Source organism: Octodon degus, unplaced genomic scaffold (genome assembly GCF_000260255.1).
Source record: "Octodon degus isolate 3935 unplaced genomic scaffold, OctDeg1.0 scaffold00012, whole genome shotgun sequence".
In the NCBI taxonomy this organism is placed as follows: Eukaryota; Metazoa; Chordata; class Mammalia; order Rodentia; family Octodontidae; genus Octodon; species Octodon degus.
In genome coordinates this window covers 21,655,125-21,675,228 of record NW_004524588.1, presented here as the reverse complement: position 1 = coordinate 21,675,228, position 20,104 = coordinate 21,655,125, and the positions used below count along the sequence as shown (strand labels likewise).

The window sequence follows — 20,104 nt, the reverse complement described above, 5'->3', positions numbered from 1 at the left end:
AAAAAAAAAAGAAAGAAAGAAAATCAAACAATATGCTTTATACAAGAAATGCATTTAACTCAAAAGGAAATTCACAGACTGAAAGTCAAAGGATGGGAAACAATACTCCATGCCACAGGAACCCAGAAAAAGCAGAGGTAGCTATTCTGGTAGTTATCAACTTCAAACCAAGTATGATTCAATGAGATAAAGAAGGTCACTGCATACTTGTTAGAGGAACACTGAAAAAGGAAGAGATAACAAATATATTTGTAGGAGCACCTACCTACATATAAAAAATTTTAACAGACATGAAAAATCAAATTAGTAGCAATATAATTGTAAGGAGGGACTTTAACATGCCACTGTCACAAAGAGATAGATGAACCAGGCAAAAAAATCAGCAAAGAAATAACAGAATTAAACCAAACTTGTGAAGAAATGGACTTAGTAGATTTTTACAGAGTGTTTCACACAGCAACAACAGAACACACATTCTCCTCAGCTGCATAAGGGACATTCTCCAAAACAGATTATATACTAGCACACAGAGCATGCTTATGTAAATACAAAGCAACTGAAATTATCCTATGCATGCTATCTGACTAGTGCAATGAAATTGGAAATTACTGACAAAAGAAACCACAAAAACACCATAACATATGAAAATTAAACAAAAACCCCGTAAAGAGCCAGTGGGTTACAGATGAAATTAAAGCAATCAAAATTTATTTACAATCAAAGAAGAATGCAGATACAGCTCACTAGAATCTGTGGGATACAATGAAAGCTCTCTTAAGAGGAAAATTTATACTGGTAAATTCTCACATTAGAAAGCAGAACAAACCTAAACAAATGATCTTATGCTGCAGCTCCACCTCCTAGAAAAAGAGATACAAGTCAAACCCAAAGCCCAAAGAGGGCAGGAAATTATAAAGACTGGAGCAGAAGCTAATACAATGGAGACGAAGAACGCAATGCAAATAATAAAACAATCAAATAACTGATTCTTTGAAAAAATAAATAAAATTGACAAAGCCCTAGCCAACCTTATCAAAAAAGTAAAGAAAAGAAAAAACAAATTCATGCAATAAAGAATGAGAAGGGAAAAAATCACTACAGACCCTAGAGAAATTCAGAAGATCATCAATACAAAAAAAATCTTTACTCTCACACAATAGAAAACACAGAGGAAACGGACAGTCTTCTAGATATATATGAAATGCCACAGCTGAGTCAAGAAGATATACAAACTCTGAATAACCCAATAACAGGAAATGAATTTGAAAATATAATTTTTAAAAAACTTACCAAAAAAGAAAAGCCCAGGTCCTGATAGATTTCACAGCTGAATTTTACAAGAAATTTAAAGAAGATTTAATGCAAACTTTTCTCAAACTTCTTAATGCAATTGAAAAGGAAGCAATTCTCCCAAACTCACTGCTAGAGGCAAGCATTATTCTGATATCAAAACCAGAGAAAGACCCAACTAAAAAAAGAACTATAAGCCAATCTCTCTAATGAATATAGATGCAAAATCCTCAATAAAAAATCAGCAAAAAAAATTCAGCAAATCATCGAAAAGATTGTGTATCACGACCAAGTAGAATTCATCCCAGGAAGGCAGGGATAAGTCAACATACATGACTCCGTAAATTTAATATACCACATCAATAAAGCCAAAGACAAAAAAGGCACATGATCATCTCAATAGATGCAGGAAGATCTTTGAAAAAGTACAGAATTCATTAATGATAAAAACCCTACAGAAAATTGAAATAGATGGCTTATATCTTAACCTGAAAAAAGCCATCTATGAAAAACCTACAGCCAATATCATACTACATGGGCAAAAATTGAAAGCCTTCACTTTAAAATCAGGAACAAGACAAGGTTGTCTACTGTCCCCGCCTCTATTCAATGTAGGTCTGGAGACATTAGCCAGAGCAATTAGACAACAGAAAAAAAAAAAAAAATAGAAGGAATAATGTTTGGAAAAGGAGAAGTACAATTATTATTATTTGCAAATGACATAGTACTCTACATAAAAAGATCCCCAAAACTCCACCAAGACACTTGTAGATTTAATAACCAAATTCAGTAATATAGCAGGATACAAAGTCAGCACTCAAAAATCATTAGCATTTTTGTACTCAAACAATGAATGCACCAAGAGAAAAACTAAGGAAACCTCACCTTTCACAATAACATCAAAAACCAAAATACATAGGAATCAATCTCACAAAGAAAGTCAAAACTTCGCAGTACAGGTTCTCTTATGTCCTGAGTCCTCACTAATCTTGAATGGTTAGGGCCAAAATGTTGGCTATCCCAAATTTTCTCATCAAGGAGATTATGGGGCCACAGAGAAAAGAGATCAATGATGTATAATGTGCCTACGGAGAGTCACCCAAAGAGAAAACATTTTCTCAGGCTTTCACAGAGAGCAAATTGATCAAGCAATGGCAGTGGCTCATCCACATGGCTGACACTGACAAAGGATCTACAAACTGTGGTACAGTGTTTCAGGATAAATCCTGAGGAGATTTGACTGACCTTATCAATTACAAAAGTTACATTTCTTGTTATATAGGTCTTGCTTTATCTTAGTCTTAACCATCCATCAGAAAAGTATAAAAATAAGGTATAAAAAGTAAAACCATGTTAATATGCAGAGCTGTGAAAGGCTCAAGTCAACAACTTCTGAAATTGGCAGTCCTACGGATAACCCACTACTACTATGGACTACTGGACTATAGTGGATTATTTTGCTCAATTCATGCACCTACAATATTTAAATGGCAATGGAATACCCATCTCTGACAAAATTAAACAAATGGGATATAAATAAAGAACCATTTTGTACCTGTGTATACAAAATAGTTAGAACACATATATAGCTACTTTCTCTTAATTCAATGAGATTTGTACTAATAGTGTTTGGACAGAATATCATGTCTCCATCTTGTATTATGAATAACTACTATGAAGACAACAATATGCAATGTATTAATTATTGAAAATGTCCTATTAATTGGTTTTGAAACCTACTCATTGCTATTTGTTTCTCAGTAAAATTGATAAGAAAAAAAAGTCAAAACTTTATTCAGTGAAAATTGCAATACTCTGAGAAAAGAGATCAAAGAAGACTTCAGAAAATGGAAAGATAGTCCTTGCTCCTGGATAGGAAGAACAAGCATAGTGAAAATGGCCATACTCCAGAATTGTTATACAGATTCAATGCAATCCCATTTAAAATATCATTAGTACACCTCACAGATCTAGAGAAAACGTTCCTAAAATTTTTCTGGAACCAAAAGAGGCCCAGAATATCAAAAGCATACCTGAGCAACAAAGGACAGGCAGGAGGCATCACAATCCCTGACCAGAAATTCTACTACAAAGCTACTGTGATAAAATTAGCATGGTACTGACATAAAGATAGGCCTGAGGATCAATGGAACAGATTAAAAGATGCAGACACATCTCACTAAAAGATACAACCACACTCAGCAACCTTATCTTTGACAAAGAGGCCAAACATATTCAATGGAAGAAACACAGCCTCTTTAATAAATGGTACTGGAAAAACTGGCTTTCCACATGCCAAAGGCTAAAATTAGACCCATGTTATCACAATGCACTAAACTACAATCAACATGGATAAAAAAAAAATGTGAACATTAAAACAGAAACACTAAATCTCCTGGAGGAAGATGTAGGTAGAAATCTTAAAGATATAGGGGTAGGTAGAGGGTTCATTAACAAACACCAAACTGCATGGAAATACTTCCAAGAATCAACAACTGGGATTTCATCTTTTTAAAAATTTTCTGCACTTCAAAAGAAATCACCAACAGAGTAAAAGAAAACACAAGAATTGGGAAAAAATTATAGCTGACCATCACACTGATGAAGACTTTCTATCTAGAACATATAAAGTATTAATACAAATAAGCCCCCCAAATTCAAAGACCCAATCCAAAATGGGCATCTAAGATTGAGATGAATACACACTTCTCAGAGGCAGAAATACAAATGGCAAGTAGATATGATGTTGAAAAATGTTCAACATCATTGGTCATTCAAGAAATGCAAATTAAATCAACATTGAGATTCCAACTCACCCCAGAAAGAATGGCTATCATCAAAAGTCAACCAATATCAAATGCTGGATGGGCTGTGGGGGAAAAGGAACCCTTCTCCACTGTTGGTGGGAGTTCAGACTGATACAACCACTATGGAAATCAATGTGGAGATCCCTCCGAAAGCTAGAATTTGAGGTCCCATTCAACCCAACTATTTGCTTCTTGGGTATTTTTCCAGAAGAAATGAAAACATCATACCACAGTGACATATGTGTGCCTATGTTTACAGCAGCACATCTTGTCATACCTAAATCTTGGAAACAACCCAGATGCCCATTAACTGAGGAATGGATAAAGAGGATGTGGTATTTTTACACAATGAAGTACTATTCAGCTATTAAAAAGGATAAATCTGAGGCTTTTATAGGTAATTGGATGCAACCAAAAACCACACTCTTAAGTGAAATAAATCAGATCCAGATGTGCAAACATCATATTGTCTCCTTAGTGTGAGAACCTGAAAGAGAAAATATAAAATTAAGCATACAGTAGATACTGGGAAAAGGGGAATGAACCTGTTGAAAAGGAAGGAATTACTGGGTCGGGAAAAAGGACAGGAGAGGGAGTGGGGGGAAGGCATGTACCCATGGATGTAAGCAGGTTGGTTTGTCCAAGTGTACCGTGGATTTCTGCTGGTCTTTCGAAAGAAGCAGTTAATCCTTAATTTGTTTTGTCTTCTTTTCTCAATTCTTTTTCCTTTTTTTCTCTTCTTATTTTCTTATATTTTTTCTTTTTCTCTTTCTTCTTCCCATTTTGCATGCATAGATCTAGTAAGATGAGCAACTAATTGAAGACAACACTATGCACTACAACAAATACTGTAAAATTCATAGTATTTTGTTTAGTGGCATTCTGGATCATTTATAATTTTTCTGCTATAATACTATTTTGTACTCTCTTTAACAAATAAAAATTTAAGAACTGGTTATGCAAGAGACTTAACATAAAAGATGTTTAAAACCCAAAATTCTCTAATATCTTTACAATAGAAAATTAGAGTGTGAACAATATTTAACAATACAGTTATATAGCCAACTGCATAAAAGCAGCACTAAGTAATTTAGAAATTTATTTTATTATTCTCTGACCACACCAGTATACCAAACATCTTAGTGAAAACCTCCATGCGTTATCAAGTGCTAGTAGTACAATTATGAATAGTCTCTTCATCTATGCAATGACAAGGAAGGAAAATTCTAATATTTTATCATAAACATGAAACATGGCACTGTAGAAGAAATTATTTTAAAACATTCTGGTTACTGGGGCTGGTGAGATGGCTCAGTGGTCTAAAGCACCTACTTAGAACAAGCTTAGCAAAGCACAGGGACCGCTGTTCAATCCCCCAGCACCACATGCCAGCCAGCCCTGCCCCCTGGTGGGCTGAGCTGGCCACACACACACACACACACACACACACACACACACACAAATAAATAAAAATTTAAAAAATATTCTGGTTACTATTGATACTACTGTTCTCATTTCCATTAAAACAATGAAAACTTAAATACTAATTTAAATAGTATGACATGCACCTTTCATACATATTTGAAAAACTATTAAAGTTCTTATTAAGTTGTAAGCATCAAATCATCTCAATAAATTGATGAGAGAGTTATCATGGGCTTTAATCATAGACATTATCACTTTATTCATAGATTTTTAAAGTTTCTGCCTTTGAAGTGTTAAAGTTAAGATTAAAGAAACTAATTTGTAAAGATACTATCCTTATCATACCATTTCTGAATAGGCACATTCCAAACCATTAAAATGACCACATTATCAAAAGTGATACATAGATTTGGAGCAATTCCTATCAAAATATCAACATCACTGTTCACAGAACTACAAAAATGTATTAAAATTTATATGGAACTAGATGATACCCAGATAACCAAAGCAATCATGAGCAGAAAGCAAGAGACAGCATAATCCCAAAATTCAAGTTACTCTACCCAGATATAGTAGAAGTAGACACGCCGACCGCTGGCATAGAAGTAGACACGCTGACCACTGAAACAGAATGGAAGACATGGAAACAATTGAAAGTACCTTGAGCCATCTGATGGGTCAAAGACACACCAGAGTAAATATAGCCTCTTTAACAAATGTTGCTAGGAAAACTGGTCATACATGTACAGAAAAACAATACTAGGCCCCTATATGTCCCCCATACTAAAATCACATCAAAATGGATGGAAGACCTAGATATAAAAACAGAAATATTGAAACAGCTGCAAGATAGCATAGGAAAGACATTTGAATTCCTAAACCGGAAAGGGTGAAAGGGAAGACCAAGTTCACACAACTGCTAACATTTTCCCTCTTGGAGAGCTACAGTTAATTTCTGCCTATTTTTCCCTTTTTGCCCTTATGTGTAAGCAAATCTAGTCAATTACTAACCCCTTGTTTGGGGGAATTTGTGTCTTGTTTCGTTTTCAGTGCTAGAGGTTGCACTCAGGCTCTCCTTCTTGCACAATAGACAAATGTCCCGCCCCTGTGCCGAGTCCCAGTTCCCTTCCAACCCAGCTGTTATTAACACCTCACCTTGTGTCTAAGCGCTTCTGCTCCCCTGAGCCACTTCTGCTATTCTTTTTTTTTCCTTCTTCAGCTTTTAAGCTATTTAATCTCGTAATGTAACCCAAAACTGTAGTAAAGGATGAACCAAAATATTCACTTATCATTAAGAGGAGAGAGAGAGAGGACTAACAGTTTTACATTTATTTTCCTCAAAACCAAGCACTGGAATATCATTAAAGACTAACCAAGGGCTTCAGACGTTCTTTGGGTCTAATGCATAATTGCAATAGTCACATTCACATGTGTATAAAAATTCAAAAGGAAAAGTTACTCCTAGAATCTTGGGTCAATAAAAGCTTCCTAGAACTTGTTATACAAATACATGACCTACATGCTACTTTGTAACACAAAATTTTTCAGAGCACAATTGAAAAAAAGCATAATTTATATTTACACAAGGGACTGTTTTATGAACATATGAAACTCAGAAAAAAAATGTGATCAGAGTATTACAGGGCAATTAATGCCCTGGTTTCTCAAAATCCTTCACAAAAGGAGATAGATTTATAAATTAACAGTTGGGGGTTTGGTTTTTAAATGTAACTTTTTCCTCTTATTCTTTCCATCCACTTACAGCTTAAGCTTAACTTTCCAGCCATCAGAGCTCCAAGCTCCTTATTCTTTGCTTTCTTAACCTTCTCCTTCATGGTAGCCGCTTCAATTTTAGTTTCAGTGGAAGCTTCCCCGGGTTTTGTAGCCAGCTTTTCTTTAGGTGAAATAAATGCTGCACTTCTTTCCTCTGTCTTTCACCTCAAGCTTCTGCTTGCTTAGCCTTTGTTGCTTCCTTCCACTTTCTGTCACTCCTTCTGATGTGCCTTCGAGAGCCCTCCCTGCTGTCCAACTCTGTCTGTCTTTCTGGCTGTGGTGGCGGGAATGCCTCAGGCTCTTTCTTCACAGTTTTCTTCTTTGGTTCTTTGCTATTGTTCCCATTTTTGTGTTCTAACTGTGGCAAAAATCTTTTCCAACCTTGTGATCACAATTCAGACTCTTTTGCCAAGTTTTGTTTTATCATTAAAGTTTCAATATTATAAATTGAATGGCTATTCTTCATGGTACCTACAACTACTTTTCAAACCCCTCTTAAACAACTAAGAGCATCTATGGCTGAGACTGTGTTCCCTGAACCATAATGTAACAGTTTGCTAAGAGTTCCAAAGCCTTCACAGATCCTTTGGGACCAATAAGTCATTGTCTTTTTTGTTTGGTTGGTTGGTTGGTTGGTTTTCTTTGTATTTTAGGGAAGGGTTTACAGGATGTTCAGGGTCTACTACTAAATCAGACTCATAGTGATCCACTTGTTTACAGCCTCCCAAAAGCTGGGATTATAGGCATGCACCACCATGCCCAGTTGCAATTACCATCTCAGTGTGCCCAGGGGGCAGGGCCGGCACGGCAAGCCTGGGGATCAAACACCCGGACCCTGCACCTGCTTGCAGGTGCTTTAATGCTCTGAGCTATTTGGCCCTTCATCGTTGTCTTCCTTTTGCAAATCTTTCTTTAGTTCTTACTAAAGAATCTATTTTAATGATGCTACATGCAACATCATCCTTAAGAATTCGTACTGCTGGGGCCAGGGAGATAGCTCAGTAGCATAAGCACCTGCCTGGCAAGTACAAGGTCCAGAGTTCAATCCCCAATACCACACACACAAAAAAAGGAATCCATACTTCCTGTTCAGATGAAACACTCCTTTCTGACAGCTTTATTAGATCCCTGGCCCTCGTGATGACGCAAGGCTGTGGTACGACAGTCATGCTGCCCTCAGTCGGCCTGATTGCCTTCATGTGATGCACACTCAAGGCCTTCCGCACCACAGGCCACACTCTTTCAAGTAGGCCCTAGAAGGGCCTATTTTGAGAACAAATTTTTAAAAAACTGCTCTTCCCCAAGAGTCTTCTGAGATTGTCCTCTTTAGGAAAAGCTGATTCCTTCCAAGCATGAGGAGCAGTGAGGAGTTCTGGTTCATCATGGTTCTCTGGCTCAGCTTTCTGGCTGCAAAAGCCACTTCCTGGGGTGCTGGAGATGGTCTGTTCTCTGAGGCAGACATCATTTTCAAGAGGATCCCGGTGGGCTGCTTCAGCTAGTCTTTAACCTCTAATAGTCACATTTATTTTCCACCAGTAGGCGAAAGAGATCATATGACTACTTCACTACACAGCAGTCACATCTGCTTAATTATCACAATTAACATTATTAAACTTAGATAGTTTAAAACTATAACTATATAAATAGAATTTGTCTTTAAGGACTGAAAATTTACATATTAAAAATGCAATACCACTGGGTGTGGTGGTGCAGGCCTGTGATCCCAGCACTTGGGAGGCTGAGGTAGAAGGACCGCTGCAAGCTCAAGGCCAGCCTGAGCTACATAGCAAGATCCTGACTGAAAACAGAAAAGTACTTCATAATAAATAATGAAAGAAAGAATGAAATGTCACTGGTCTGTTAGCATTGAAACTCACTGTTATGAGTTATCAGCAACCTGATAAAATATGGCTTAAAGTCCAGGTGATTCTAAAAGGCACATAGCTTTAACTATCCAAGAAATTAGATTCAGCATGTATAAGGCAATATAAGTTTGGTATCAATTACATTTTTCTGGCTTGACTATTCTTTTTTTTTTTTTTGTACAGAGTCTATAGGGTCTCACTACACAGATCAGACTCGTAGTGATCCTCTTGTTTTCAGCCTCCCAAGTGCTGGGATTACAGGCACGCGCCACCATGCCTGGTCTCAATCACCATCTCAGAGCACCCCATGGGTGGGGCCAGCCCAGCGGCCAAGGATCAAACCCGAGGCTAGAACTCCCAGCCCCTGCGTCTGCCTAAGCAGGCACTTTAATCTGCTTAGCTACCTGGCCAGCCCTTGTGGCTTGACCATTTCTTTCTTTTCTTATATTTTTTATTAGTCCACATTGAACTGAACTGAGCAGTTGTTTTAAATAAAACTCTAAAAACTAAAATTAAGAAACTTTTAAAACTAAGAGCAAAATGTAACAACATACAATTTAGCAAGTCAGAATGTAAACATAATGTGTATCTTTATAATAATTGCAAAAAAATGTAAATACCCAGGAGTAAACTTAAGAAAAAATATACCTTCCCTATATTAAAGCAACCACAGAAATTCACAGAGAGACCCAAAACAAGACCAATATAGATGAAAAATTAAAGTACATTTCCTGTTGACAAGACTCCATGCGATGCATCTGACGTTATCTCCTATCACGTATGTTTATAGCAGTACAAATCCAGTCACTGCTGGATATGTGTGGCTGGGAATAATATATATGCCACGGAGAGAGCCAAAAGCTTCTTTAAAACATAACACTGTGGAGGATGACTTTACACGGTCAGACAGTCGTTGCCAGTATTTTAGCTGATCGCTAGGTCTTACGCTTGTAATGAGTGTTCGCTGTGAAGGTCACACTTTCACTCACTCTCAAAGACTTCTCCATTGAAGTGTAAAAAGGCCTAGGAATAATTAAACACGGAGTAACAGGTAATTGACTAAATACTTTTAGTGAATTCATAAAATATACTCCTGTAAACCATGAAAAATACACATTTTGAAAGAATTTTAATGTGGGAAATCTGCATAGTACACAGGTATTCAAAATGGAAAGAGTAAGCTACATGTCCGAGAGGATCACCAGGGCTGGCGAGATAGCTCAGCAGATTAAGTGCCTGCTTAGGCGAGTTCACGGACTGGGGTTCGATCCCCGGTTCCGCATGCCATGCCAGTCCCACCCCCAGGCACACTGAGCCAGCAACTGAGTCCAGGCATGGTGGTGCATACCTGTGATCCCAGTGCTGGGGAGGCTGAAAGCAGAAGGATCACTGGGAATCTGAGGCGCACAGCAAGACCCTGTACAAAAAATAATAAAAATAAAAATAATAATATGATCACCAGTCCATAAAAAGATGTTTATGACTGCAAGATTAGAAGAAACTACCCCAAATTATTAATTATAATGTAATCTCCAAGTAACAGATTTACTTTTCTTTAATCTTTTCAAAAACGTATTTCTACCATCAGAAACATTTTAAAGCTATTTGAATAAAAATAAATAAAAAATTTTAAAGGTTACATTCTTATATCTTATTTGTGATTAAACAGTCCAAACATTAAAAAAATAAAATAAAAATAAAAAGCTATTTGACTCACTGTTTGGATCCTGACACTATAACTCTGGGCAGAGGCTCTCTTGCTGGGTCTTCGTCCCCTCTCCAAACATCCCGTTCCACCCCCAGCCAGGACCCATTCTTGACGACTCCAGTGAGACAGTGTCTACTGTGCCTGTTTATGTCAACTGCATTTATTATTGTTATTCTGCAACTTAATTGACCAGAATGTAAACAGATGAAACAGGAATAGGGAAACAAAGAACAAACAATGGGGGGGGGGGTCTAGGAACCAAGCTGAAGACTTTGAAGACTCCATAAAGGTCATCCAGCTAAAAAGAGACAAGAAATAGAGATAGAAAGAAGAAAGGACAGAACAAAACAGGGGCAAGAGGAAGAAAAGAAGGGGTGGAGAGGGGAAGAATAAGTACGTGTAGGGCTAAAGGATTTTCTTAAGTGGCGGGGAGGGGAATGATAACTCTAGAAAGAGGTTGCACTCAGTTTACCATACACATTGAAATTCTCTAATAAGCTAAGGTAGTTGACAGTGGAAAGAGTTGATGTGTTAGCAGCTATTCAAAGTAACAGAGAGAGGTGACCCCACCAGTGTGCGCAGGCCAAGCGGGAGGGCCTGGACCCTATGGAAGAGCACCAGTGAGCACAGCAGACAGGCTTTCACTCACAACAAAATGTTTAACATTTATGAGGTTGTGTTGTCATTATTGTTGTTGCGATGAGTCCTACTAATCAAATTTTTATTCTTCATCATCTATAAATACTGATAAAGGACTATAACTATGCTCTGGTCATTGTTAAAGTTTCATGCGTAATCTGTGTTATAATACAATCTAAAGCACAGACCACAGGGCCCTGCAATCTGCATCAGAGTCCTACGTCTGCACACGTCTGAACCTCTCAACTTTACTTTCCTCATTTGTGAACAAGCTTTGGCTAGAAAATGAGCTTAAAGTTATTTGAACTTTTCATAACAATTCACTTATCTTTAAATAAAAATGTATGAAGTAACCATTAAACTTACAACAGTAGAAAAGCAAAATATCTCAATTGCTTATGCTGTGTAACTAACAGATTGTACAATCTTTAAAGTACAATTTAGAAGAGCTTTTTGTGGATAACATAAAGAAGGGTTTAAATTTACTGTAGCTCTATTTTTATAGAGGAGATAAGCAGAAAATCATACTTATAAACATGAATAAAAATAAGAAATTCATATATTCAGTATTTAAAATCATTGTCATGACTTCAAGTCTTATATCCTCCTTTGAGTTAAATCTGACCTAAAGATATTTGATTGTTAAAACAGCTAAACTCTAAATCTAGACCAGTCACTGAGTTGCTTTAGTACCTTTAGAAAAAAACCTAGTCATAACTTGCCAAGAAAAAAAATCTCTTTCATAATTCATTCACCACTCAACCCAACCCTAGGATGAATAAAATCACTAAAATTCGGAACAGTTGCAGCATGTGCAGAAACACATCCATAAATTAACAATTAGTGCCATAATCTTGGTGAGGAAGCTGCATCTCATGGGTGGCCCTCCGTGCACAGGTCCACTGGCTACCGAGAACCACGATAAACAGTTCTTGATTTGTTTTTAAGAACTTTACATCTTGCGGAATTGCACATTTCAGCAACAGAGAATTAAAACATCTACCCTAAACTACTTCAAACATCCTAGAAAAAAATGCTTCAAATGTTCTACAGCCAACTAATATTTTATATAAAAAGCCAATCAAAAAGAAGTCACTCAGGGCCGGGGAGATGGCTCAGTGGAATAAGCACTTCCCTGGCAAGCACAAGGGCCTGAGTTCAATCCCTGGTTCCACCAAAAAAGAAAGAAAAAAGAAAAGAAGAAGAAGTCACTCAACCAGCCAATTAGTAATTACATTCAGAACCAAATTTAGACTTAAAAACAAAGAGACAAAGAAACATAAAGTCACATAAAATCAATTCCAAAGATTTTTAGTAAATCCACATTATCCAAGCCCTTGAGATAGGGACTAATGAAAATATTGCATAGCCAGTGTGGTGTTAAATGCCCATAAATCCCAGCACTCTAGGAGGCGGAGGCAGGAGGGTTGCCAAATTCTAGCCCAGTTGACAGTTTATTGGCTGTCTCAAAAATTAACATTTTTCAAAAGGGACTGGGAGTGTAGCTCAGGGTCAAGGCTCTAGGATCAAACCCCAATACCACAAAAAGAAAATATGTATTTCATTTCAGCCCTTACCTTTATTATTATTTTTTAATTGAATGAAGCTTATTGGTATAATTTAGTGTACATAATGGTCACATCCACTATGGAGAATTTGTACCTGGACACGATGTACCTTTATTCCTTTTGTTTCCATTTCCAGCTCCTTCTTTCAAATTCCTTTCTCCTCACCATCCACAAAGCTGCTTCCATTTTCTCCTCTTTTTCTTCCTTCACTTTCTTCTTTTCCCTTCCTTCCTTTCCCCCTCCCACCTAGTTTCCCACTGCACAGTACCTATTGTACATTTTGGTTCTTAGTTACACTTTCAGTTTCTCAGGAGAGATAACTGTCTATTTACACATGCGCGCCTGGTTATTTCACTTAGGATTGTGGTCTCAAGGTCCACCCATTCGGTTACAAAGGCTCAATTTTATCCTTTTTATGGCTCAGTAGTAATCCATTGTATTAAAAAGAACACATCTTTTTAAAAATGTATTTGGTACAAAGTCTCATTACATATGCTCAGACTCATAGTGATCCTTCTGTTTTCAGCCTCCCCAGCGCTGGGATTACAGGTGTGCACCACCATGTCCAGACTCGGTCGCTGGCTCAGCGCACCTGGGGGAGGGGTCAGCATGGCATGTGGTGCTGGGGATCGAACCTCAGTCCCTGCACTTGCCTAAGCAGGTGCTTAGTCTGCTGAGCTATCTTGCCAGCCCTAAAAACACATCTTTTTTATTCATTTGATTTATATGCACTTGACATGCATTTGGATTGCCTCCATTGATTCTTTCTTTCTCTTTTTATTTTTCTGAGATAGGGTCTCATCCTGACAGGTAGTTCAGGATGACTTTGAACATACTGTGTAGCCTAGGCTGGCTTCAAACTTATGACAATATTTCCACTCCAGCTTCTCCAGTGCTGGGATTACAGGCATGCATCATCACACCCGGCTTCACTGATTCTTACATAATATGTATCTCTTGAATCATCTCTCTTCTGTATTCTGAAAGATGCGAGCCGCTGTGAAAGGCACCTGAGCACCTAAGTGAGGCCTGAGACCTGTTACTTGTTTCTTGCCTATGTTATTTTGGTAAAATCACCACACCTGAATTCCAGTGACTCATCAGCATTCTGATGGCTTTGAAGAAAACTTGGGTTATGGCACCTATTTTGCCTATACTCTAGCGTGACTGGTGGTCTCATGTGACATAACAAACTTCAGTGCATCTGTAAACTACTGTAAAATTTAAGATTATAACTCTTATAATATCTTATTCACTTTAGCATTTTTCAGAGAGGAAATCTAGCTTGTTTCCGCTGATGCATGCACGTGCTTGCTTGTGTGTTTAGCAACGTGACAGCTGCAGCTCAACAGGAGCCTGGGCATTTACCTGGGCCTCCGCCTCTCCCCACTCCAGCCCAACACAGGCCTGGCGTCATTAAGCATCTTGTATCATTTGCATCTTCCTTAGTAGTGTGCTGTTTGATTGCTTTCCATTTTTTTAGAAAAGGTAATGATGATTATACAGCAGCTGGATGCAAACAGGAAGAGGGGTTCTGCTCAAGACAGAGGGACGTGAGGAGAGTGCCGAGGAAGCCAGAGATGGGGGCCTCAGCCTGGATTCCAGAAAAACTACTTAAAATTTCTCAAGATTGTTCTCAGGACTGAAAAAGAAATACATTTGACTATGCTTTGTGAATTGATAGAGTATATCAATTATTTAAAGTATAGGCTAGTTATTCACAGTAGTTCATTCTCATGCTGTATAGTATAAAAGTTGGTACCTTTTGTGTATGTTTTCACCAGTTACTTTTTTCAGGATAGAAAGAACCTAGAAATCAACTTTATAAGGAAACTCCAAGCCAGGTGGGGTAGTGCAGATACATAATGCCAGCACTAGGAGGCTGAGGCAGGAGGAGTAACACAAGTTCAAGGCCAGCCTGAGCTACATAGTGAATTCAAGACCAACCTGAGCTGTATAACAAGAGCTTGTCTCAAAAAGTGAATAAATAAAACTTTCAGCACCCCAAAACCAGTAACATTAGGATTCGAAAATGATTCAACAGGGCCAGGGCCCTGGCAAGCATAAGAGTCTGAGTTCAATCCCCGGTTCCACAAAAAAAACACCAAGGCCAGCAAGATAGCTCAGCTGACTAAAGCACCTGCTAAAGCAAGCCTAAGCAAGCGGTTTGATCCCTGGCACCACATGCCCCGCCCCCAGGGCGCCCTGAGCCGACCAGCGTCCCAGCATAGTGGCGCACACCTGTAATCGCGGTGCTGGGGAGGTTGAAAGAAGGAGGATCATCTGAGCTGTGTAGTAAGACCCTACAACGAACAAATATATTTTTTTAAAAATCAACTCTCTGATAATACTAATACAGGGAGAACCATGTATGGAAGTCAAATTATTTCCTTTTTCTTTTAGAGGATAGATAGATAGATAGATAGATAGATAGATAGATAGATAGATAGATAGATAGATGAAATAATGAAGCTAAATATTACTGAAAAAGTATCATTACTATATGAACCAATAATAATATTCATTTAATATCAAATTAATTTTGATATTGACTATTTTTTTCCATAAGAAATCATGGAAATGTCAACAATGCATTCCAAACATCTCGAAGAACCCCTTAACTAACCTTTTCATACTAAAGCAGAGTTGTATAAAGTGCATAACTTGCCACAAAGACCAATAATTTTCTTAGCATCTTCACCAAAAGCTGTAAGATGTGCCTAACTTACCAGACACAACAATTCCATGCTGTGCTCGTCATTCAAGGTGGTATCTTCGGCCTGCAGAAAGGGAGGACTAAGGGAAGGCCGTTATTCCTCAGAAGGATGCCCCTTCCAAAAGAGCCTCAGGCGTCTGGCTCCCTGATGTCCTTTCTCTCCTTGGGAGAGTCGGTGGCCTGCAGGACCTTCTTCTGGCTCAGTAGTTCTCAACCTTTTCTGAACTAACAACTGGTCTGCAAGTATTTATAGCTCGTCCATTTTTTCAGAAATTCCTCTACTTCAGAAGATCTTCGCTGCCCTGATGGTTGACCCCCCTCCTCCTCAGAACGCTCCTCAGCTGCCATTCTGTTTCTTAGCCAGAAGTTGCTGAAGTCCCTCTGTAGGCGATTCCTGAGTTCCTCCGCCAGTCCCTAAACATCATCACTGTCTACCTGCGAGCCTGTGGACTCTGCTATAGTGACTGTGTCATCGGTCACAGGCTCTTGCCCCTCTACACAGGCCTCAAAGTCTCTCCTGTGTAATTTTAGGCCACACTTTCTTCCAGGCAGATCTCTGTGTCCTCAGAGAGACCCTGGCCCAGGATATCTCAGTTAACCTCACACAGGAAAGGGGGTTGTAAGGTTCCTTTCAGAACTTTTTGTGGGTTAAATCTGAGACCATCTGGAATCACTCCAGTGAGTAGCTTCCTAAAGTTAGCTGTAACCTGCCGCCCGTAGGCTGCAGTAGAGGAGCTGTGTTAGGTGGAACCAATTCAGCCGAAAGCCACGGGGACTCCTCAGCCAAGTCTTCTTCCAAATCTCACGGGTGAGCAGGAGCATCATCCTTGATGAGGCGAGCCCTGAGAGGCAAAACCTTGGTCCACTAGATATTTCTTAACAGCAAGACAGAAAGCTTCCCTGGCCCATTCAAGAAAAAGTTCTCCTGTTTCACAGGCTTTTCCACTAGATCTCTACGTGGCCCCAGCCTGCAGTTCATGACTTTATGTTTTCTATGCACTCTAAGGGTCTCAGAGTAACAAACCAAGAGAGGCTCTGTCTTGAGGCCACCATGTGCACCAGCACGTAGCAATAGGTTAGCCTGTCCTTCAGAGGCTTGTGGCCTGGCGTGTCCATCTCTTCCTGGGTAATGCACATTCTACTAGGCATTTTCTTCTAGAAAAAGCTAGTTTCATCACAGTTGAAAACTTGACGAGAGCAAAAGCCATTTCTCTGTGTCATCATTTTGAATTGGTGTGTATGTCATTTTCAGCAGCCCTTTTATCAGCACTGGCTGCTTCACCACGCCCACTTATGCAATGAGCCCCTTACTGGCTCAAAACCTTTCCCTGTTATCACTCACGGATGGGCTGTCTTTTACGAGATCTGCATGTGTAGCCCTAGCTTTGTCACAAATACAGACTTGGGCTTTGATCTGCCATCTGCCTTCTGTTTACCCACATAACAGTGGCCTTTCGCCCTTGTTTAGCACTGTTGATAATGACTTGCTCATTAGAGAATCGCGTTAGCAGCACTGGCTTCCTTGCACAAATCTCTTCTCTGTGAGTTTATCGAGATGGTGGAGTCGGCGTGCTGTGCACACTAGCAAGATCAGTCACAGGGCCACTGCTCTCATGTTACTCCAAAATTTCCTGCTCGTTTTTGACTGTCATTGCTTTCTTTAGCTTCCCTACCTTCCTTATCTTCCTTTCTAGCTTTTGGCGGGCCATTTTGATAGCAATTATCATAGGATAGAAACACTAACGAGGGCCAGCCAAATAGCTCAGCAATTTAAAGCATCTGCAAGCAGGCACAGGGCCAGGGGTTCGATCCCCAGGCCTGCTATGCTGTGTCCCACCCCCAGGGCATGCTGAGATGGCAATTGAGACTGGGCATGGTGGCCTGTGCCTGTAATCCCTGCTCCTGGGAGGCTATAAACAGGTGGATCACTGTGAGTCTGATCTAGTAGTGAGACCCTGAACACACTGTAGACCCTTCCCTAAAATACAAATAAAGAAAGAACTAATGGAAAACCATGTCCACAAACATGTGTGGGCTCAGACTTATGCTTCCCTATGCTTGTATCTATTTGTGTGAGTCATTGCTCACAACTGCACAAGTGACTGGAACTGGGGTCATAACTCGACTTTGGTTGCAAGTTAAACCAAAATTCTAGTCATACTGCCAGTCACTCCTATGTCAGTCTGTTCATAACTCGAGAGTCCACTGTACTCAAAATGCCATGGGATTTATTCTGAAACTATGGGAATTAAAACTATAGGGTGTCAAAGTTGACCAACTATGGGGTGAAGAGTTCTTTTCAGACTAACACAAAAATAAAATTTAATTTCTTAATTTATAAAGTAAGAATTTTTAATTGCCTCAGAGTTTCCAATTTACGATGTGGTTGGCCCAGCTTGGCCTAAGCACTGCACAATCCTCTCATCTGCTCCATACTTTATCATAGTTGCCATAGCTTTCAGTAGAAAAACATGTCTTTCAAAATCTATTTCATTGTGCTTGCAGCTATTTTAACATATTTTTGAGATGTAGTTTTTATACCACACAATGCACCCATCCCAAACCAAGGTACAGTTCCATAACTTTTGATAAATGTATAAAATTGTGTGTGGTACATTTTAACGCACTTTTAGGACAATTCATTACCTACCACCCCACTCCAAAGTTCCTTTGCCAAGTCATGTGGTAAAGCTATGTTTAGCTTGTTCAAAAAAACTCTGTTGTGCGCTGGAGATATAGCTCAGTGGCATACACGCCTGCATAACAAGTGCAAGATCCTGAGTTCAATCCCTGGTACTACAAAAAATCTCTGTTGTGTTCAAAAAAGGCAACCATACTATATCTCCCCCATTGCATTCAGGTTTCAGTTAAAGGTTTTATGGTTTTTATTATAGCTACACTAGCAGACATGACGTTATAATTCATTCTGATCTTAGATTGCATTTACACAATCAAGGCTGACATTCTCTTGAATTTGTGAGTCATTCACGTAACTTCTTTGTAGACTATGTTTAAATCTTTAGCTAACTTAAAAAGAAATTTAATTGATTTAATTAAGTGGCTCATCTTATTACTCAATTGTTTAGGTTGTTTACATACAAAAACCTTTAACAGCTATGTCAACTGTAAACATACTCATCCAGTTTGGGGCTCCTTGATTTTTGGTTCGGGGTTTTCTGGTTTTGTTTTGTTTTGTTTTGGTCTGTTTGTTGCTGTTGTTATTGTTGCTTTTTCATTTTCTTAATAATGACTTTCAAAGATCAAACTGGTTTTGATTTTTGATTCCCAATTTATAAACTGTTCAGTTCCACAGATCATGTTTTATCGTACCTGTGCGACGCCTTTACTTCTCCCTAGGTCACAGCTTGCCTTGCGTGTGTCTTCTTACAGCAGTTGCACTCCGACATTTGGGCTGCAATCAACTGTGAGTTGACTTCTGCAGATAGTGTGAGATAAAGTTAACTGGACATGCCTGCGCTGGGGCGCTCTCGCCTCTGCAGAAGGGGTGCGGAAGCTGCTTCCCGCTTCATCTTCCCAGAACAAGGCTGCTCCCTCAGGGGGGTTGATGATAGATGCTCCTGGGGATCACATCGCCTTTTGGACCATCCTAACTGTAAAATTCTGTGATCTTGCAACCTCCACAGGGTTCAGATATTTGCGAGTGATACATGTCACTCAAAGGCCTTTCCCCTCAAAATCCTTTGTAGACGTGAGATGCTCATTAGGAACACTCAGTTATGATTAGTCAGATATTGTTTTAACTAGAATTTTCCCCTTTACTGAGATATATAGTCCTTGGACATAGTATTGAATAGAAAACAAGGTAATCATTTTAAATTAGATTAACTTTGATTTCTCAATTTTGATTCACCCCCAGAAATAAGGCAATAGCTTCCTTAAATCACGTGGCATTGTCTTATAATGTTGGACAATCACAAGCTTTCATTAGCAGTCCTAATAGGTGTGCATCTAAAAGAAATTCCACCACACTTGTCCACGCTGCATCTGAGAATGTTGGCAATAACATCATTCACCAAGGTAAAAACCTTAAAAATCAAGCTGTAAGAAGTCCATTGACAGAAGAAAAAAAAATAAAACGTGGCTTATTTACACAGTGGGATCGTATACAACGGGTACAGCTACACACAAAAGCATATGAATTTTAGAAGCATAATTCTGGGTGAAAAATACACATTTCTGCAGACTTCATAGAATGTCATCTATTTTATGAAGCTTGAAAAACAGTGAGGTTAAATAGTATATTTTCTGGGAGAACATAAATGTAAAATATAAATTTAGAGAATAAAAGAGGT

At 38.8% G+C, this 20,104-nt stretch overlaps 1 pseudogene; it reads right to left on the bottom strand.

Moving 5' to 3' along the window:
* Positions 1-4,856: 4,856 nt before the first annotated feature.
* The window catches only part of LOC101588163, a 33,094-nt pseudogene continuing 17,846 nt past the window's right edge, over positions 4,857-20,104 (bottom strand).